Consider the following 14700-nt stretch of genomic DNA (forward strand, 5'->3'; position numbering starts at 1 on the left):
AACTAGAGGTTTGTTATTCTCAACATTTCTCTGAATCAACTGTAACTTTAAATTAAATTTTTTGCTGCGCGAAAATACGGCAATAGAGACCGATGCGATCATCCATCGTGCGAATAATTCATGCATCAGATTGAAACAAACAATATTAATTCTTCAGAACTTGCCCAACAACGAATAATCATCGCGAAACAATTGTCACAAAAACATTTACAACCAAGAATGAATCGTCACAGGTTTAACTTTAATCATCGTGACAGTATTCATATTCAAGAGCCATTCTGAAGCTGACTATGAGAACAACCGATGCTTTTCATTCTTAAAATGCCGTACATCGGTAATTTTCAACCAATGGTACACGATACGTGAAAAATTTGCACAATATACGCTATAAAAAATTCTACTATCGAAAATTATTCGTCCTACATATAAAATATATTATCTTCGTTCTTAGTTAAAATCTTCTATCTACCATTTCGAGATTGAGGAAAATTGCGGTTTTATTACCTTCTTTGTGCAATCTTTGTTTTTCTTCATTAATTAAAATACTTGTTAGTCATTATTTCGCAACAGCTTGTATAATTTCACTGAGAAGATAGAAAATACGACTAATTTCAAACGTTCTACCATATTTCGAAAGATGAATAAAATAGGGTACTTTAACTAAGGAAATATTTTTTAGTTTAATACGATTAATGCAGTATCTTTTTTTCTTTTTTTTTTAGTGATACTACAATTTTTTAATTTGGATTTTTATGCTTGATAATAAAAAGATGGACAACTTCCGCTATGTATCATTAAACAGTCTATCCCCTCCAATCACTTTCTTACTTCCCATTTGTCAATCACAATCCTAGAAATATGTCAAAGAAACATTTCCCTGTTTAACGACAAGGATCAGAATTTCTATACGAGAGAAGCAACATATATTCCGTGGTAGAATCGTTTTCAGCACGAAGTAACACGTATCACCGCAACTGTTTCGGGCCATTTAGCTCTTGCCATCTGCTTCGACCTCTTCTCAAGAGATACGGAGGGAAACCTGAGAGTGGATTCGACCTATTTAAGAAGCTTCTTGCCACTTCCGGACGTTTCTACAGGAACGCGAACTTCGCCCTTACGATTGGCACGCACGTGCTGTTCTATGTCCCGTAAAAATCTACCCAGAAGGGATAAACGCGCATCGAATTGAAACAGTTCATTTTGTGTCCCAACTCGCTATCGGTTAAACTGCGTACCATATGTTAGAACACGACGATTTTGGTTCGCTAAGCTATTAAATGAGACGCGTCGTGTAAAGACTCGAAGACCCACCAAATTTGCAATAAATGTTTGGACTAAATTTAGCGTTTTCACGTTCGATTCTATACAGCGTGTTTCCTACTTTTCCTACTTTTCCGCCCGAACTGTAGGACCATAATGTGGTGAAAATAAGAAAAACATATTATATGTAGTTTTGCTGGGAACGGTTTATTATAAATATGAGAGATACATTATGAAAACAAAAGTTATATACTCTTTGTGTATTTTTCTGTGGAAGTTCGTAGAAATTTGTATCCCAAAATTCAGTACGTATCTGTATGCACAATGTTAATAGCATTGTCATATTTTTTGCGTTCGAAGAAACGATCTATGGAGATGTACTCGTACATGAAGAGTTGACGCTATTTTTAACAGACATTTAATTTTTTGTTTTACAAAATTTCGATCCGATGCGGTTTAGAGAGAACCGGAAGAATCGAATTATCTTTTCATAGAGTTCGATCTGATTTAACACAGCTCGAACGACTACCCTTTTAAAAATTCACACGTGAACTATTGAACTATTTGAAATTTAAGTGTTTTTCGTGTATTTTTCTTGGGCTTGCACTTTGACATACGTTGTTCCCGGAATTTAATTATCGATTTTCGGAGCTGTTTTTTTTTATTCTCTATTTTATGGAAAAATTGGATAGAAGTTACTCAATATGAAATGAAGTAATAATATCGAGTTTCGAGAATTTCCTTCAATACATCGTATTAGAAAGGATTCTTCTCAATTTCACCTTCAATACATACGTTAGTATCTATCGATCTCTTACTTCGGGTTTAAAGACATCTAAACGTGCATGCAGATATATTTATATTTATAAGTTCGTAAAATAAAAAATGTGTTGAAACGAATAAAAATGTCTTTCAAGATTTAACTATGACATATCAGAAAATATCTTATTATTTCTACTGGGTTTCTCCGCTTGAAACCAATTTTCTATTTTTCCTTATGGGCAGTATTTCCTTCTATACGGTTTTCTTTTACATCGTTTCTTTAGGAGCGTATCTGCCGTGTAAAAATAGAACCAGGTGTAGCAGCATTGTATGTATTTTAATCTGTTGACCGAGGAAACCGAATTAACTCGTCCCTCTCGATTTCGTAAATATAATAATTTCTCTATGTATCAATTCCCTTTTAATAGAGCAATTTTATTTGAAAGCAAAAATTTAATGATCAATTTCAGCAGAGTTGGGGAGTAACTCATTTCATGTACTTGAAAAATAAATAAGCTAAAATATCTTATTACTATTTATACAGGGTCTTTCTGGAGAGGCAATTCATAATCATAAAACAATTAAACTGTTTACTCTCCAACTCTCAGATCTTTCTATTCCCTAGTGAGGGATACGAAATGGGGTGCCGACAAATTTTTTTTTTTTTTTTGAGACACTGATACTACTCGAAGAAACTCGCAAATGTCAAAAAACATTTACAAGCATTCGTGCATGTTCATATTTCACGTATTTACTAATTGGTTGTAAACGTTCGCGGGTATGGAATAGATCGAATTCAATATAGTCTGGGAAATTTAAGTCAACAGTAAGATTCCAATATTCAAGATATTCAGAATATCGGAGAAGATTAGCCTCAGTGATTGCATTTACGAAATTGTTAATTCAAACAAGTCGATTTGATTAAGTTTCGAAACTTAGATCGAGTAGGTACTAAAATTTGGAAGTGTACTTGTAACTGTTCGGATTAACTGTTATTTCACGGTTAATGGGCCAATGTAAACGCAAGATATATCGTTCCCATCTATCAGTATTTCCTTATTTATACGTTTACGACCGAATTCGTGGAATTCGCAGAAAGGACGATACAAGAGACAAAGTTCATAATTTAAGAAAACTTGGATAAAGTTAAAGTTAGCTAAAAGAAAGCCTGTATTTTTAAACACTGGAATACGTTTCCGCGTGTAGTTATACGGAAGGAATTTGGAAGTTTGTACCAAAATCCCTAAAATAAATACGAATGTTACGTGTCGTTTCTTATACTTATCTCGCTACTGAAAAAAGAACATGCAGCAACACATTTTTTTAACCGAGCTTCTTATCTGCGATATTTCTCGAAGCTTTTATACACTAGAATAAAGTTTTCAGAACTTCATACGTACATACTAAGAATACGTTTCACAAAACTTCAACAACCTAATTTAGCACTGCTTATCTCCAAATTTATTATGAACGGTTCGAGAATTTTCCGCATCAATAATCGCTATAATGTTATGTATCTTTAACGTTATTCCCATTTCTCGTTTACTTGTACCACCAGTGGATACGCGGCTTTAGACGTATCGCGTATCGTGACACGATAATGGAATTGCCGGAATATCGGTTGTAAATACGTTCACCTCGATAATAGAGAAAATTAAACGGATTATACCGAGCTGTTCTTTGCTTCGCGCTACATCGCTTCCGTATAAGTTAGCGATAGTAACCTAAAAGTTCCACCACATGAATCGGAGACTCTAAACAAGTTCCTGGAAACCTTTGACAAAGTGATCACGGACTTCTACCTTACCCAGGTCCCACAGTTTGTTAGAACTTCACTTGTTCCGTGTGATCGTGCTGAGATATGTAACTTATCGGCCAAGGGAATAAGGATTACACGAAAGTGGTAGTACATTATATTGGTTACGTTAGGAGAACGATCATGATCGACCCGGTGGAATCGTTCGAGATGAAGTTTGATATTTTTGAATTGTTGGATCGAATGAAATGTAAATTTTAGTGAATGATTTTGTACTTGAAAACCGGATTAATCTACGTCCATTTTCTTTCAAATTAAATTACAATGAAATCAAGGAATTAGATTATAGCTGCAAATCACCTTCTTAATATAGAAACATTTTAGAAACTTTTTTAACAATATTTTCTGCCTATATTTCGTAAAGTACAACGATATTATGTACAGAGAATTATAAAATACATTGAAACTTTCCTAATTACAAGCTGTCGACATCAACAGACAAATCGAGTAAGCGAAAGCTACGAGAGAGACATGGCGTTCGGTTGCGGTGAAATTAACACGTGTCGTGCGTTACCTTCGAGCGCATAGTAATAATGCACCTTCCAAGGCAATGCCGATGTTCCCGTTTATTGACTCTTCTTCCAGAGTATGGTTGCACGATTATTTACTGTAAAACATTGACCTGATTCAGAGTTCTTGCACACAACAGTTTATATTGAAACACTTTATTAATGAAATTGAAGCTCAATTTGCGTATTCAACGACGTTGCATATTCAACGCAAGTTATATACAGTAGAACCTTGATTACCATAACATTGATTAATGGAAAATTTGAGTATGACTCTTTGTAAGAAAGATTGAAAAATAAACATAGAGACTGAGAAAAATTGTTATATTTTTATTCAACAGTTTTTACATCAGTTTAATATTAATATTTATAAAATAGTACGATATATAGCAATGGTCTTTCCTTTTTTAAATTAATTACTTACGCTACGTTAACTACGAATAGGTTTAATTATTTACGCCGCATTAGCTATTATTAGTATACCTGGATAAAATCATAAATTGAATATTATAATTTTCGGAAAAGGTTAGTTCATTCTACAAATTTTAGCAGCTAAAATGTTTTAAATTATTTATTATGCAAGTGAAATGAATATTAAAATATAAATTGGTAATTGAAATTTTGTCTCAGCGTAGGATAACATAGCCCTCAGTTTAAACTATTTCAAAATGATCTTTCTTCACATGTATGTAAAAAAGTTAGATAACCTGAACAAAAGGTATCATGATTAGCTCTGATAATCAATGTTCTACTGTCTTGTAAAATTACCTCTATCCTATAATCAAACGATCAAATTTTATCGAGACTCTTTCGAGTTTGATACAAAGATTGCATAATACTCGATAAGAAATAGATTTTCCTTTCTTTTTCTTTCAACGCGGAATCGAAACATAAAACAGGTACAACTATCGTAAAATCAGTCTGGATGCGAATTATATGACGTCGTGGATGCACTCAATTGGCTTAATGTCTCGAATCGTCGGACAACTCAAACAGGAAAGGAACGCGCCTTGGTAACACGTATGAAAATCGAGATTGAGGGTTAAATAATTTCAATCGTACTTGTTACATTTAAATTTCTAGAAATCTTAAGATATTGATCGGAATATTTAATTTCTAACACTGCCAAAGTATCGAGGAGAGTATTTAATTTCTAAAAATTATACAGGACGAACCAAAATATCTCAAGAAATACTTAAATTGTGAATTAATTTTCTTGCAGATGAAATAAATATTTCAGATTTTAATGAATTATCCAACATTATCGAATCACTAAATCTTTCTTCGTGAGAGTAATGGAAAGAAAAGTGAAATAAATATCGTAGTTGCATAGGGCAAACAAATTGCATTCTAAAAAATGTATAGCGTATCCCAATCATAATAAAGCTTTCTATACGAAAAAAGGAACATGGCTGTTGTCGCAACTAGAAATTGCTTCGAGTCTGTCAGCGTGAAATTTGTCAAAGTGTTTAACTACTGAAATAACTGAAAATCCTTTTAAAGACCAGGTGAAATTCACCTTGTGGAAAATTGCTGTTTCTCGCGTAATTACAACTTTCAACGCGACAAATTTTCAACATGCAAAAACCAGAAACGCTGTCCAACGGTCCTATAAAAATTGTTAGAAAGTTTAACGGCATCTATTAACGTACTATAAAGGCTCGTTGAACGATCTTTGATGGAATCAAATCAGCGAGAATGTCTGATATTATTACGTCCCAACAAAAATGCTTTGATTTGAAGAAAAACAATTTCTTTGGTTGAAAGAACGATTTGAAAATCCAAAAATCGATTCATTTATTATAATTATTGATTTTTTATCACCACGTCAAATTGCTATTAAGGAACGAATTAGAATTTAATTTCCAATGCTACAATTAAGAGATTGAGCGAGCTACGATATTTCAAACACCCGATTGTCAAATGAATTCTCCGACAAATCCGTAATTCTCTCCCAATTCCTCCATCACCACATGAGAAACAGGAATGACATCGACCAATAAAATATCGGATCAGTTGTCAAACTTGAGGATCAAAGTGAGTAGTCCGATCTGTCTCAGATCTAAGCTACTTGTACGTGCAAATCTAATCCACCGATCTGCTGGAAGTTTCATGCGGATCGCTCAAGTTCGTAAATAACTAGTTGAAATTCCAAACTTTCTAGCCTCAAAATAGCACGAAATCTCGGACCTATTCTTACCCAAGCTCCTTCGAAATCTCAAGCGTTCGCATAATCATGTTAACGATAAGAATCGCGAGCACAAGAGGGAAAACATTGCCCTGTTACATTTAGGATGACGAGAAGCCACTGGCGTTCTATTTTCTCGGGAGCAACGCGAGTAAGAAGCCTCGCCACGAATCACGCCTGCCATCGTGAACGTGCGCAGATTTACGAGCGAGAAGTCTCGAGAATTCCCTGTAACGGATACGGAAAAGTCGAAACGAACCAGGCATAGGAACATGACGGGATACATGGCGAAAACGAGAAAAACGAGAGAAGCTAAACGAGTTTGGTGCTTTCCATGCCGCAATGCAGACGCCTACTTGTTAACTGGACTGTTTGGTTCGAGTTCTTGGACATTCGAGAAATACACGCAATACCAACGTTCTCGCGTGTACACGAGAATTCGCATGACGATTCGCGTTTCGAGAATCGAGAAGACGTTGTTTTTTAGTTTCAGCGGGCATTGAACCGCACTCAGTTCTCGACGTGGACGGAATATTTGTTATTTTTGAGAACATGGAAATTTCGCGTTGCGTGTACGGACACAAGTTTTAAGATACAGAGAGATTTTTCTGTTTTATAGGTCGAAGTAATTTTGAACGAGTGGACTTGGTAAGTTTGGCATTGTAAATGATTGTACATTTTGTGATTTTGTTGAACAGATGTTCGATAAAATCTCGCTTATTTAAAGTGTATGGAACATTGTTTGTTATTAAAATGAGATTAAAAAATTCTGTTTTGAATTTTAATATTGTTCTTGCTAAACGGTATAATTGTATTGAGTAAGTATGACGTTCTTGCGAATAGCTTCCTTTTAACAGGAAGGAAGGATAGAAATTACGAAAAAAACAGGTTACAGCGTGACAAATAATATAACTTGTGCAATGATACAAGATAATATAGTGAAACGAGGATGGTATTCTAGGGGCAGTGTACAGCCAGACGAAAAACCGAAAAAGTAATAATCACTTCTAATTTAAAGCACAGTAGAAAAAGCTCACGTACCACCAATATCGAAGGCTTCCATTTTAGTTCACGAAGTAAAGAAACTTTGGAAATATAATCAATACTTGAGAGACTCGACAACTTCTGTACAATAGAGTCTGACATATCGTAATATCATCTCTCAAATTGGCAAACACACATACAAGCACAAGCGTAACAGTTCTCGAATTAATACATCAGATTTTCCGGACTAGTTAATACAGGCTGGTTAATTAACGTCCACCGTTGTCACTCTGTTTGCCTGATTATTGCGATGGATGCAGTATACTGAAGAACGTGCATACTGCAATAATCCGAGAATTTGTAAATATTGAACATTTTCTATCGCTAAATTATTTCTGTGAAGCAATTTTTTGGAGAATAATATATTCTACGTTTAAAGGAAAAAAATGTATTAGATTCAGAGCACGATGATATTTTTATAACGAATCGTTTAACTTAAATTTTCTACATTTTTCTATATATAATAAATTTGCATTTTGTACATATTTTCAAAATCTTTCAAGATGTGTTTATTGTTTGGAATATGTTCTTGTTAATGAGATAAAGTTTGTTTTACTTTACGTTGCTTTACGGCTGAGAGTTTGAGTCTAAAAAGCCTTTAGCAAAGACTTACAAGTACCAAGGAAACAATATATTCCTAGTAATTCGAAGAACGACGAACTTACGTCTGATAATCCCAGTGGAAGTTTGTTGCTTCTGCGTCGGCATAATTAGCGCGAAGCTAAGATCTGTATTATAGTGAGAAATGAAACTGTCGAGCTAAATTAGAGGTCAAAAATGAGAAACGAACGTTTGTCAAACGACAACGAAATTGCGTTCTACGATCGTTGTTCCAACGAAAATGTACTATTTGTCAATTTTCAGGAATTTGATTTCTTTAAATTTCTATTATAAAAATATCGTTTACATGCTCCATTAGTAATAATTTTTATCAGAGCATTATACGACATCAAACATAGTTGTTAAATTATTATAGAACCAAGTACCCTTATAACGTGCAAGTAAAATATATTCTGGAAACAGCATGATCTTTTCACCGAGTTTTACGATTCGTAAATTCAAATTCGATGCGAATACTAAAATACTAGAAATATTAAGCCAAACTAAATATAATGGATGAACGAAACGAACGCAAGTATCGCACGATGGGTTACATATCTCTTTGAGAAAATAAATTCCAACAAATTCAAATAACAAATACGTTTAAAAATCATTCGGAATTAAGTATTTATTTATCCAAGTTCGAGGATTTAAGCAATAATACGCGAAAACGTTTGACTACGTAAAATAAACTAAGTGATAATAAAATAAAAATGTTATCTGCCGCAATCATTTGAAATACTGAGAGATTGAAGAAAAATATGTATCCATATTCAGTGTAATAAATAATGTTATTCAAATTCCACATATATTGGATACTTATATGAAAAGATACTACGTAGTAGAAAAATTAACAATGGAAATACCGGAGAATATAAATACAAAGAAATATAAAGGACTTCTTAGAACATAGCGTATCTATTTTACGAATCAAAAAGTAATATTTTAAAAAATATGAAACTGAAATTGTATAAAATTACATATATAAAATATGTATAAAATTTACATTCATAAAAATGTATTTAAATCCTACGAAATCTATAATCGTAGTTTTGATATTAATTTTAACAAATTTTTAACTATTTTAACTGTATGTGACAGGTTTTTATACAACAGTTATATAAAATATTTTGTTTATCTCGCATTATGGGAGATATGATAAACAGAAGATAAAATTCAAAATGAAAGAATTCCCTTTTAAAAATGAAGAAACGATCAATTCCCTCAACACGGAAATACAACTAAATGGTTTCACGGAAAAATCCCTGTATTTTTTTCGTATGATATCGAACAAAGCTATTTAGAATTAGAAATCAGTATTGTACAGTCGAAAAAAGTAAATTATATCGTTCTTCTCGCACGAAAAAAAAAAAAAGAAAGAAAATAAATGTGATGAGGAAAGAAGTTCGCAGGTGCTTAACCTGCCAATTCGATAATATCGATCGGTATTCCGGTATACTAGGCAATGTTAAACGAGGTTTCGTGTTCTCGTTAGAGCGTAAACGTAATTTTAAAAACTAACACCAGTAACGATAAAATTGAACGTTTTAACCAAATCTTGAGGAACCATGGTTTAATAAAGGACAAACGTTTGCATTCCAAATATTGACAGAAGAAAAAAGCACGTCATTCCTAAAGAACTGTAGGTATTTCGATACGACAAATGAACAACACAGCATGCAAAGCAGACATATTAACCCTTTCGCGCACGAAAATTTCGTACATTCGCATCAAATATAGCAAAGGTAACGTAATTGAAATTGTCAATGCGTGCAGTTCGAATTATTTCGAATCAAAGCGCAAACTTTTTAATCATATCAAGTTCAATCATTTGGAGGAAAGCATTCGAAAATAAAAAACGAAGCATTAAAATCCCAAAGGAACAAATTTAATCATAAAATTCCAAACTATCTCGAATCTGATTATATCCGAAGAGAGTGGTCTCTATTGCGAGAGACATTTTTTAAATAAGGTATTAAAGCTTCAAAAAGCTCGTGCATTAAATCCTTGATCAAAGAACAAGCGGAAAGGGATGTTTCAAGAGGCACGTGAAAGGGTTAAAAAGAAGAGAACTTTCGTTCTCGTTCTCAATCCATTTCGAACTCGCTGTTTGACGTGCACGCGTGCAGCTGTGTGCGATATTAATTCAGGAATACACCAACTTACACTCAAGACATTTCGTGCAACAAGTATTATAACACACTTCGTTCTGAACGTGGCTGTGCACAATACCTGCCGATCGTTTCGCACTTAACACTTTGAACGCTTTGCTTTTTTTTTAATACACCGTTGATAATACGAAGCAATTGTATTCGGGAGAGTCACCTCGGTGTGTCGTCTTTCAATAATTAAGAAATCTCTTCGAAGTTCGATGCTATCGAGCTTAACAAGCTCGCAGATAATCTTCAGCAGGTTCGATATTGTATTTATAAAGATTTCAAAAATATCAAGACTTCGCGATAGTCTTTTTATTTTCTTCTTTCTTTCTTCTTCCTTTTTCTTCTGTCTTTCTCTCTGTATTAATTGACTGATTTTTCCTTTACAGAATGGCCCCAGTGAATTATCAAAGATTAGATACAGATCGGTATATATATAAATGGAGATATGCTTTGATAGAAACTACGAATCATTTTCTTCCGTTTTGAACAAATGTTTCTCTTCTCGTTGGTCCATGCGTTGTACCTTGGATGGTCGATCGTAGATTACAGCAATTTCATAAAAGGATGAAAATTCGTCGGAATTTAAAAGACTAGAGGTCTCGGGTTGATCTTTTGCTTTCTTTACTTGCACTCCAACTGTAACGCAGATTATGTTCCTCTTGAATAACTTTATACACGTTAAAGGTTCATCTTCACTGTTGTAACGTACAACGTTAATAATTCATCAATGTATAACACATTTGATCGAATTAAAATAAAATATGCACATACATATGTGAATGTTAAGTTTAACTAACAGGTGGAAAGAAGAAGACTATCTTCGAAAATTCTTCTCGAAAGAAATTACAAGCCCTAAAGTAGTTTCAATAATTTGTTAATCCGCGTCTTTTGATTACTTGCTATTGTTAATTTTTCGATTGGTTGATGATGTTTCCATGGTTAGAACAATACATTAAAGTTCGATGCATGGAATGGATTATTGTGATGAACAAGAGAGCGTTCTATGGGGAGGCGTAAGTGCAAGTCAAAGTGGGTAGTAAGTAGGTACATACTCGAGCGCAATAGTAAAGGGATGTTGTCAAACATGTTTCCATTCACCAAAGAGTAGGACGTTTACGGAATACGTGAGCCCAAATCGATCGGAAACGCATAGGAAAAGACAAACTAAAACTGTCTTCTCTAACTGAATATTTGGAGAAAATGGCACACGTTGAAATCTAACTGTTATAAACGTGTTAAGTTGCACATAGATTATATGGAGAAATCAAATAAAATTCATAACTTTTTCTACGTATGTTTGAAGACGAAACGTGAGAGAAAAAGCAGATATAAAGATTCTTCGACGAAACGTTCCAAGGGTTTTCATTGTTATTTCTGTCTTTAGAGTTTCTTAAAAATTACGAGTTCTTGTTGTTATATCAAGGATGGTTTATTTGGTCAAGCGATCTTTAGTGAAATAACAGCTTCTAAAGAGTCAATCGAAATTCCCATTTCGAAGTCCCAAGAGAGAGGTTCGGATCAAAGAATCCAATACGATCAAAGAGTTATGCAATGCCAGGAATTACCTGCTTTTCCTAGAAAAACAGAACCTTGTCGTCTTGGTTCTTCTTTGACATATACGTAACCGATGGAAAATTTTATATAAAATAAATAAAATACTGGGCGTGCTACGTTTGAGTTTCGGTTATTTAAATTTCGCAGAGGAGACAAACACCTCGTACGAAGTAAAAAATTCGTAAGTGTAGAAAATAATATCGTAAATATAGAAAAAAAGATAGAAAATAAATAAACGTGGAAACAAAGCGTGAAAGAGATAAAGTTTTGAGAGCAAAAAATGATACATTTCCATATAAAATAATCGCATTGTATGTAATTTCCTAAGTATCCTAAAAAAGATTAAAAAATAATGATTTCGTTGCTCGACTAAAATGTCCAAGTTTTATTTCGGTCTAAAGCTTTCTCCAACTCGTGATAGTACCAGTATATTACTATTACACTTCTTATATCTCTTCCTATTTACGTACCACTGAAACGTCACTCGTGTTTTTTATCATTGAGTCGGTCCTTTTATTATTTACATCGTGGAATTACAATTACGAAAGGAAATACAAATTTAAAGCAAAACGAAAGAGGAGAGTAAAAAGAAATCAATGATAAAAGAATTTATCTTCTCGTAATATTTATAACGATAAATATTCTACGTATTTACTATTAATCACTGATATTTGAGCAAAACATCGAATTACACGTATAATATGGACGATTTGTTAAATTATCGCAAATTAGAGAAAGATTTATTGTACAGAACGTCAATGAAAGCAATTATTTAAAACATTCCTAGCGATCGGATCAAAAGCAGAGCAACAAAACATTTGGAAATCTATTTAATCAAAATTCTACTTTGTTTAAATCGGAATTTGTTAAATTCACCGGTTGCGGCCAATGTTCACGATAAAACATTGAAATTACCTTCAACTCAGAAATCACAAAGATCCATTTATCTCTGCCTGTGATTACAACCGACCCTTCTGTTTCCACAAAGCTTCATTAAATTGATCGAATTACAGAAAAGGACAGATAACCATTTCACGATATGACAGATGATCGTGACATTTCTTGCCAGGACACTGTACCTAAAACGTCTTCTAATCCGCTAATAGAAAGTAGATTTGATATGAAAGCAATTCTAGTCGCGTCATTGCGATTCGGAGATAAAAATTTGTCATAGCAGCGACTTTCCATTTGACCGATGAAACACGAATTTCGATTGGCAGTACTGGCCACAGTGTTTTATTTTTGTACGATCTAGCTAAAACCTTTGAAATTGAATCGCGTTTACTCATCTCCTTTTACGATTTATTTCCATGATTCATACGACGGTTTCGTATTTCTTAATTTATTTTAATAACCCGACCGATTAATTTGCTTTTTAAATAGAGATGTCTCGAATCGGAGGATTGAATAATAATCTGAGAAATCCTTTTTCATCAATTCATCGCTATTTCTAAACGATGTCGCAGTTATTTGATTTGCATTTAATCTACAACCGGTATGTTATTATTAATAATTTATGATTATACAATAACTTCCTGATATTTATTTTTAGCATTGGCCATCCTTTTTTCCTTCACATACGAAATACGGATATTATAAATCATAAACTCGATGAAACTTTAGATAACAAATAATGTGCGAAGAAATCGGTGGTTCATTCGTGCACAAACTAGGCAAAGATTATCATATCTAGATTAACGCTTAACACACTATGTTTATCTTGCATCGCTCTTAATCTACAGCCAGATTTTACAGAAATGAATACGTAGGAGATATACGTAACAGATAACGAAGGGATGGACTAGAAACTTTCGTATTATTGAATATTTACTTCGAGTCTCGGAAACGGGGATGAAGTTCTAAAACTTCCATTCTAAACTTCAACATCCATGGAAATTTGATTATCTATATATCGTAGAATCTCAGTACCTGCTGAGATCTATCTGTAGACACCAGAATTTGGATTGCAGACTTTCAAATCTCAATACTCGCAGAAATTTGATTCTGAATGCCCGAAAGCTCGAAATGTCAAGGTCTCCAGGATTTTGATTCCAGATACCAGAATTCTGAGAAACCCGATTCCGAAACCCAGAACTTTGATGTCAAGCATTGAAACTCTAAAAGATCTAATTTAAAATCCCGATTCGTGTATCATAGTGCAGATTAAAAAATGTCTAAAAACTGGAATGCGCGCTCTAAACTTCAGACGCTAAATAGAAAATTCGAAACCTCTGTGATCGTCTCGAATTCCGGATTCTGAATTGTGATTGCCTTAATCTCTGAGAATACTCTCGGAATACTGAATAACACTAATACCGAAACTAGTCTAATTGTTACAATCTCCAGGCTCCTGCCAGCAGTTTTTAGTTGTTTCGAGTTTAACGTTAACCTTTCTAGGCGCTAGGAAATTACTATCTCATAATTATAGATTCTTCTTTTAGGTTTGCATTCACTTTGATAAATTTTATTTCCGTTCAGTGCGCTGGTACTGATTTATATCGTGAATTTTAAATGAAACGTAAGTTTGATTATATTTTGCATCTCTGATACTGGCTTTCCAACATTATGAAAATTTAATGTTCTTCTTATCTTATAAAAGAAGTTGCTTGGAATCTTCTTTTCTTCTTTCCAATCGGTTTACGTAAATATTTTTACATGCAAACCGATTGCAATTACATCTATCCACGATTGTTATATTTTATATAATTTTATTGTTATATAATATTGATAATACCGTCGTAAAACATTAATAACAATAATTATAGTCTTAATACGAGTAATGATACAGTCAATTATATTTATAAAATG

The 14700-nt window shown here is 33.5% G+C and overlaps 1 protein-coding gene and 1 long non-coding RNA gene across 4 annotated transcripts in view; both read right to left on the reverse strand.

Annotated features, from left to right (window-relative positions):
- The window catches only part of SLO2 (slowpoke 2), a 188101-nt gene that overhangs the window by 129193 nt on the left and 44208 nt on the right, over positions 1 to 14700 (reverse strand). The window lies entirely within an intron of this gene.
- The window catches only part of LOC138189935 (uncharacterized), a 45461-nt gene that overhangs the window by 12866 nt on the left and 17895 nt on the right, over positions 1 to 14700 (reverse strand). For both annotated transcript variants that reach the window (XR_011176164.1, XR_011176165.1), the window contains exon 2: positions 10412 to 10974. This is a non-coding gene — a long non-coding RNA (uncharacterized LOC138189935). The remainder of the gene's footprint in view (positions 1 to 10411; positions 10975 to 14700) is intronic.

Source organism: Bombus flavifrons, chromosome 2 (assembly GCF_040668555.2).
Source record: "Bombus flavifrons isolate JBK064 chromosome 2, iyBomFlav1_principal, whole genome shotgun sequence".
Lineage (NCBI taxonomy): Eukaryota > Metazoa > Arthropoda > Insecta > Hymenoptera > Apidae > Bombus > Bombus flavifrons.